This window comes from Ranitomeya variabilis, chromosome 2 (genome assembly GCF_051348905.1).
Source record: "Ranitomeya variabilis isolate aRanVar5 chromosome 2, aRanVar5.hap1, whole genome shotgun sequence".
NCBI lineage: Eukaryota > Metazoa > Chordata > Amphibia > Anura > Dendrobatidae > Ranitomeya > Ranitomeya variabilis.
Window position 1 is genome coordinate 770,545,159 of NC_135233.1, and position 6,020 is coordinate 770,551,178.

The 6,020-nt window shown below is 52.2% G+C and overlaps 1 protein-coding gene across 1 annotated transcript in view; it reads right to left on the reverse strand.

The window, feature by feature from the left end:
- Window positions 1–6,020, reverse strand: part of PM20D2 (peptidase M20 domain containing 2) — a 44,677-nt gene that overhangs the window by 37,895 nt on the left and 762 nt on the right. The gene's annotated exons all lie outside the window — the stretch shown is intronic.

Here is a 6,020-nt window from a genome sequence, read left to right on the forward strand (position 1 = left end):
TGTAATGGCTGGCTCTCTGATTGCCCCGCACCATGTTATTGATGCTGGACCCCTTTCTAATGGCTGGCTCTCTGATTGCCCCACACCATATTGTTGATGCTGGACCCCTTTCTAATGACTGGCTCTCTGATTGCCCCACACCATGTTGTTGTTGTTGTTGCTGCTGGGCCCCTTTCAAATGGCTGGCTCTCTGATTGCCCCACACCATGTTATTGATGCTGGACCCTTTTCTAATGGCTGGCTCTCCGATTGCTCCACACCATGTTGTTGATGCTGGACCCCTTTCTAATGGCTGGCTCTCCGATTGCCCCACACCATGTTCTTGCTGCTGGACCCCTCTCTAATGGCTGATTGCCCCACACCATGTTGTTGATGCTGGACCCCTTTCTAATGGCTGTCTCTCTGATTGCCCCACACCATGTTATTGATGCTGGACCCCTTTCTAATGGCTGGCTCTCTGGTTGCCTCACACCATGTTGTTGATGCTGGACCCCTTTCTAATGACTGGCTCTCTGATTGCCCCACACCATGTTATTGATGCTGGACCCCTTTCTAATGGCTGGCTCTCTGATTGCCCCACACCATGTTATTGCTGCTGGACCCTTTTCTAATGGCTGATTGCCCCACACCATGTTGTTGATGCTGGACTCCTTTCTAATGGCTGGCTCTCTGATTGCCCCACACCATGTTCTTGCTGCTGGACCCATTTTCTAATGACTGATTGCCCCACACCATGTTGTTGATGCTGGACTCCTTTCTAATGGCTGGCTCTCTGATTGCCCCACACCATGTTATTGCTGCTGGACCCCTTTCTAATGGCTGGCTCTCTGATTACCCCACACCATGTTGTTGATGCTGGACCCTTTCTAATGGCTGGCTCTCTGATGGCCCCACACCATGTTGTTGATGCTGGACCCTTTCTAATGGCTGGCTCTCGGATTGCCCCACACCATGTTATTGATGCTGGACCCCTTTCTCATGGCTGGCTCTCCGATTGCCCCACACCATGTTGTTGATGCTGGACCCCTTTCTAATGGCTGGCTCTCCGATTGCCCCACACCATGATGTTGCTGCTGGACCCTTTCTAATGGCTGATTGCCCCACAACATGTTGTTGATGCTGGACCCCTTTCTAATGGCTGGCTCTCCGATTGCCCCAAACCATGTTGTTGATGCTGGACCCCTTTCTAATGGCTGGCTCTCCGATTGCCCCACACCATGTTGTTGCTGCTGGACCCCTTTCTAATGGCTGGCTCTCTGGTTGCCCCACACCATGTTGTTGATGCTGGACCCCTTTCTAATGACTGGCTCTCTGATTGCCCCACACCATGTTATTGATGCTGGACCCCTTTGTAATGGCTGGCTCTCTGATTGCCCCGCACCATGTTATTGATGCTGGACCCCTTTCTAATGGCTGGCTCTCTGATTGCCCCACACCATATTGTTGATGCTGGACCCCTTTCTAATGACTGGCTCTCTGATTGCCCCACACCATGTTGTTGTTGTTGTTGCTGCTGGGCCCCTTTCAAATGGCTGGCTCTCTGATTGCCCCACACCATGTTATTGATGCTGGACCCTTTTCTAATGGCTGGCTCTCCGATTGCTCCACACCATGTTGTTGATGCTGGACCCCTTTCTAATGGCTGGCTCTCCGATTGCCCCACACCATGTTCTTGCTGCTGGACCCCTCTCTAATGGCTGATTGCCCCACACCATGTTGTTGATGCTGGACCCCTTTCTAATGGCTGTCTCTCTGATTGCCCCACACCATGTTATTGATGCTGGACCCCTTTCTAATGGCTGGCTCTCTGGTTGCCTCACACCATGTTGTTGATGCTGGACCCCTTTCTAATGACTGGCTCTCTGATTGCCCCACACCATGTTATTGATGCTGGACCCCTTTCTAATGGCTGGCTCTCTGATTGCCCCACACCATGTTGTTGCTGCTGGACCCCTTTCTAATGGCTGATTGCCCCACACCATGTTGTTGATGTTGGACCCCTTTCTAATGGCTGGCTCTCTGATTGCCCCACACCATGTTATTGATGCTGGACCCCTTTCTAATGGCTGGCTCTCTGATTGCCCCACATCATATTGTTGATGCTGGACCCCTTTCTAATGACTGGCTCTCTGATTGCCCCACACCATGTTATTGATGCTGGACCCCTTTCTAATGGCTGGCTCTCTGATTGCCCCACACCATATTGTTGATGCTGGACCCCTTTCTAATGACTGGCTCTCTGATTGCCCCACACCATGTTGTTGCTGCTGGACTCCTTTCTAATGACTGGCTCTCTGATTGCCCCACACCATGTTGTTGCTGCTGGACTCCTTTCTAATGGCTGGCTCTCTGATTGCCCCACACCATGTTGTTGCTGCTGGACTCCGTTCTAATGGCTGGCTCTCTGATTGCCCCACACCATGTTGTTGCTGCTGGACTCCTTTCTAATGGCTGGCTCTCTGATTGCCCCACACCATGTTGTTGCTGCTGGGCCCCTTTCTAATGGCTGATTGCCCAACACCATGTTGTTGATGCTGGACCCCTTTCTAATAGCTGGCTCTCTGATTGCCCCACACCATGTTGTTGATGCTGCACCCCTTTCTAATGGCTGGCTCTCTGATTGCCCCACACCATGTTATTGATGCGATGCTGGACCCCTTTCTAATGGCTGGCTCTCCGATTGCCCCACACCATGTTGTTGATGCTGGACCCCTTTCTAATGGCGGGCTCTCGATTGCCCCACACCATGTTGTTGATGCTGGACCCTTTCTAATGGCTGGCTCTCGGATTTCCCCACACCATGTTGTTGATGCTGGACCCCTTTCTAATGGCTGGCTCTCTGATTGCCCCACACCATGTTGTTGATGCTGGACCCCTTTCTAATGGCTGGCTCTCCGATTGCCCCACACCATGTTGTTGATGCTGGACCCTTTCTAATGGCTGGTTCTCTGATTGCCCCACACCATGTTGTTGATGCTGGACCCTTTCTAATGGCTGGCTCTCTGATTGCCCCACACCATGTTGTTGATGCTGGACCCTTTCTAATGGCTGGCTCTCTGATTTCCCCACACCATGTTGTTGATGCTGGACTCCTTTCTAATGGCGGGCTCTCGATTGCCCCACACCATGTTGTTGATGCTGGACCCTTTCTAATGGCTGGCTCTCGATTGCCCCACACCATGTTGTTGATGCTGGACCCCTTTCTAATGGCTGGCTCTCGATTGCCCCACACCATGTTGTTGATGCTGGACCCTTTCTAATGGCTGGCTCTCTGATTTCCCCACACCATGTTGTTGATGCTGGACCCCTTTCTAATGGCTGGCTCTCGATTGCCCCACACCATGTTGTTGATGCTGGACCCCTTTCTAATGACTGGCTCTCTGATGGCCCCACACCATGTTGTATATGCTGGACCCTTTCTAATGGATGGCTCTCTGATGGCCCCACACCATGTTGTTGATGCTGGACCCCTTTCTAATGGCTGGCTCTCTGATGGCCCCACACCATGTTGTTGATGCTGGACCCCTTTCTAATGGTTGGCTCTCTGATTGCCCCACACCATGTTATTGCTGCTGGACCCTTTTCTAATGGCTGATTGCCCCACACCATGTTGTTGATGCTGGACTCCTTTCTAATGGCTGGCTCTCTGATTGCCCCACACCATGTTATTGCTGCTGGACCCCTTTCTAATGGCTGATTGCCTAACACCATGTCACCATGTTGTTGATGCTGGACCCCTTTCTAATGACTGGCTCTCTGATGGCCCCACACCATGTTGTTGATGCTGGACCCTTTCTAATGGCTGGCTCTCTGATGGCCCCACACCATGTTGTTGATGCTGGACCCCTTTCTAATGGCTGGCTCTCCGATTGCCCCACACCATGTGCTTGATGCTGGACCCCTTTCTAATGGCTGGCTCTCCGATTGCCCCACACCATGTTGTTGATGCTGGACCCCTTTCTAATGGCGGGCTCTCGATTGCCCCACACCATGTTGTTGATGCTGGACCCTTTCTAATGGCTGGCTCTCGGATTTCCCCACACCATGTTGTTGATGCTGGACCCCTTTCTAATGGCTGGCTCTCTGTTTGCCCCACACCATGTTGTTGATGCTGGACCCCTTTCTAATGGCTGGCTCTCGGATTTCCCCACACCATGTTGTTGATGCTGGACCCCTTTCTAATGGCTGGCTCTCTGATTGCCCCACACCATGTTGTTGATGCTGGACCCCTTTCTAATGGCTGGCTCTCCGATTGACCCACACTATGTTGTTGATGCTGGACCCCTTTCTAATGGCGGGCTCTCGATTGCCCCACACCATGTTGTTGATGGTGGACCCCTTTCTAATGGCGGGCTCTCGATTGCCCCCACACCATGTTGTTGATGGTGGACCCCTTTCTAATGGCGGGCTCTCGATTGCCCCACACCATGTTGTTGATGCTGGACCCTTTCTAATGGCTGGCTCTCTGATTGCCCCACACCATGTTTTTGATGCTGGACCCTTTCTAATGGCTGGCTCTCTGATTGCCCCACACCATGTTGTTGATGCTGGACCCTTTCTAATGGCTGGCTCTCTGATTTCCCCACACCATGTTGTTGATGCTGGACTCCTTTCTAATGGCGGGCTCTCGATTGCCCCACACCATGTTGTTGATGCTGGACCCTTTCTAATGGCTGGCTCTCGGATTTCCCCACACCATGTTGTTGATGCTGGACCCCTTTCTAATGGCTGGCTCTCTGATTGCCCCACACCATGTTGTTGATGCTGGACCCCTTTCTAATGGCTGGCTCTCCGATTGACCCACACTATGTTGTTGATGCTGGACCCCTTTCTAATGGCGGGCTCTCGATTGCCCCACACCATGTTGTTGATGGTGGACCCCTTTCTAATGGCGGGCTCTCGATTGCCCCCACACCATGTTGTTGATGGTGGACCCCTTTCTAATGGCGGGCTCTCGATTGCCCCACACCATGTTGTTGATGCTGGACCCTTTCTAATGGCTGGCTCTCTGATTGCCCCACACCATGTTGTTGATGCTGGACCCTTTCTAATGGCTGGCTCTCTGATTGCCCCACACCATGTTGTTGATGCTGGACCCTTTCTAATGGCTGGCTCTCTGATTTCCCCACACCATGTTGTTGATGCTGGACTCCTTTCTAATGGCGGGCTCTCGATTGCCCCACACCATGTTGTTGATGCTGGACCCTTTCTAATGGCTGGCTCTCTGATTGCCCCACACCATGTTGTTGATGCTGGACCCCTTTCTAATGGCTGGCTCTCGATTGCCCCACACCATGTTGTTGATGCTGGACCCTTTCTAATGGCTGGCTCTCTGATTGCCTCACACCATGTTGTTGATGCTGGACCCCTTTCTAATGACTGGCTCTCTGATGGCCCCACACCATGTTGTTGATGCTGGACCCCTTTCTAATGGCTGGCTCTCTGATGGCCCCACACCATGTTGTTGATGCTGGACCCCTTTCTAATGGCTGGCTCTCTGATTGCCCCACACCATGTTGTTGATGCTGGACCCCTTTCTAATGACTGGCTCTCTGATGGCCCCACACCATGTTGTTGATGCTGGACCCCTTTCTAATGGCTGGCTCTCTGATGGCCCCACACCATGTTGTTGATGCTGGACCCCTTTCTAATGACTGGCTCTCTGATTGCCCCACACCATGTTATTGCTGCTGGACCCTTTTCTAATGGCTGATTGCCCCACACCATGTTGTTGATGCTGGACTCCTTTCTAATGGCTGGCTCTCTGATTGCCCCACACCATGTTATTGCTGCTGGACCCCTTTCTAATGGCTGATTGCCCCACACCATGTTGTTGATGCTGGACCCTTTCTAATGACTGGCTCTCTGATTGCCCCACACCATGTTGTTGATGCTGGACCCTTTCTAATGGCTGGCTCTCTGATTGCCCCACACCATGTTGTTGATGCTGGACCCTTTCTAATGGATGGCTCTCTGATTGCCCCACACCATGTTGTTGTTGCTGCTGGACCCTTTCTAAT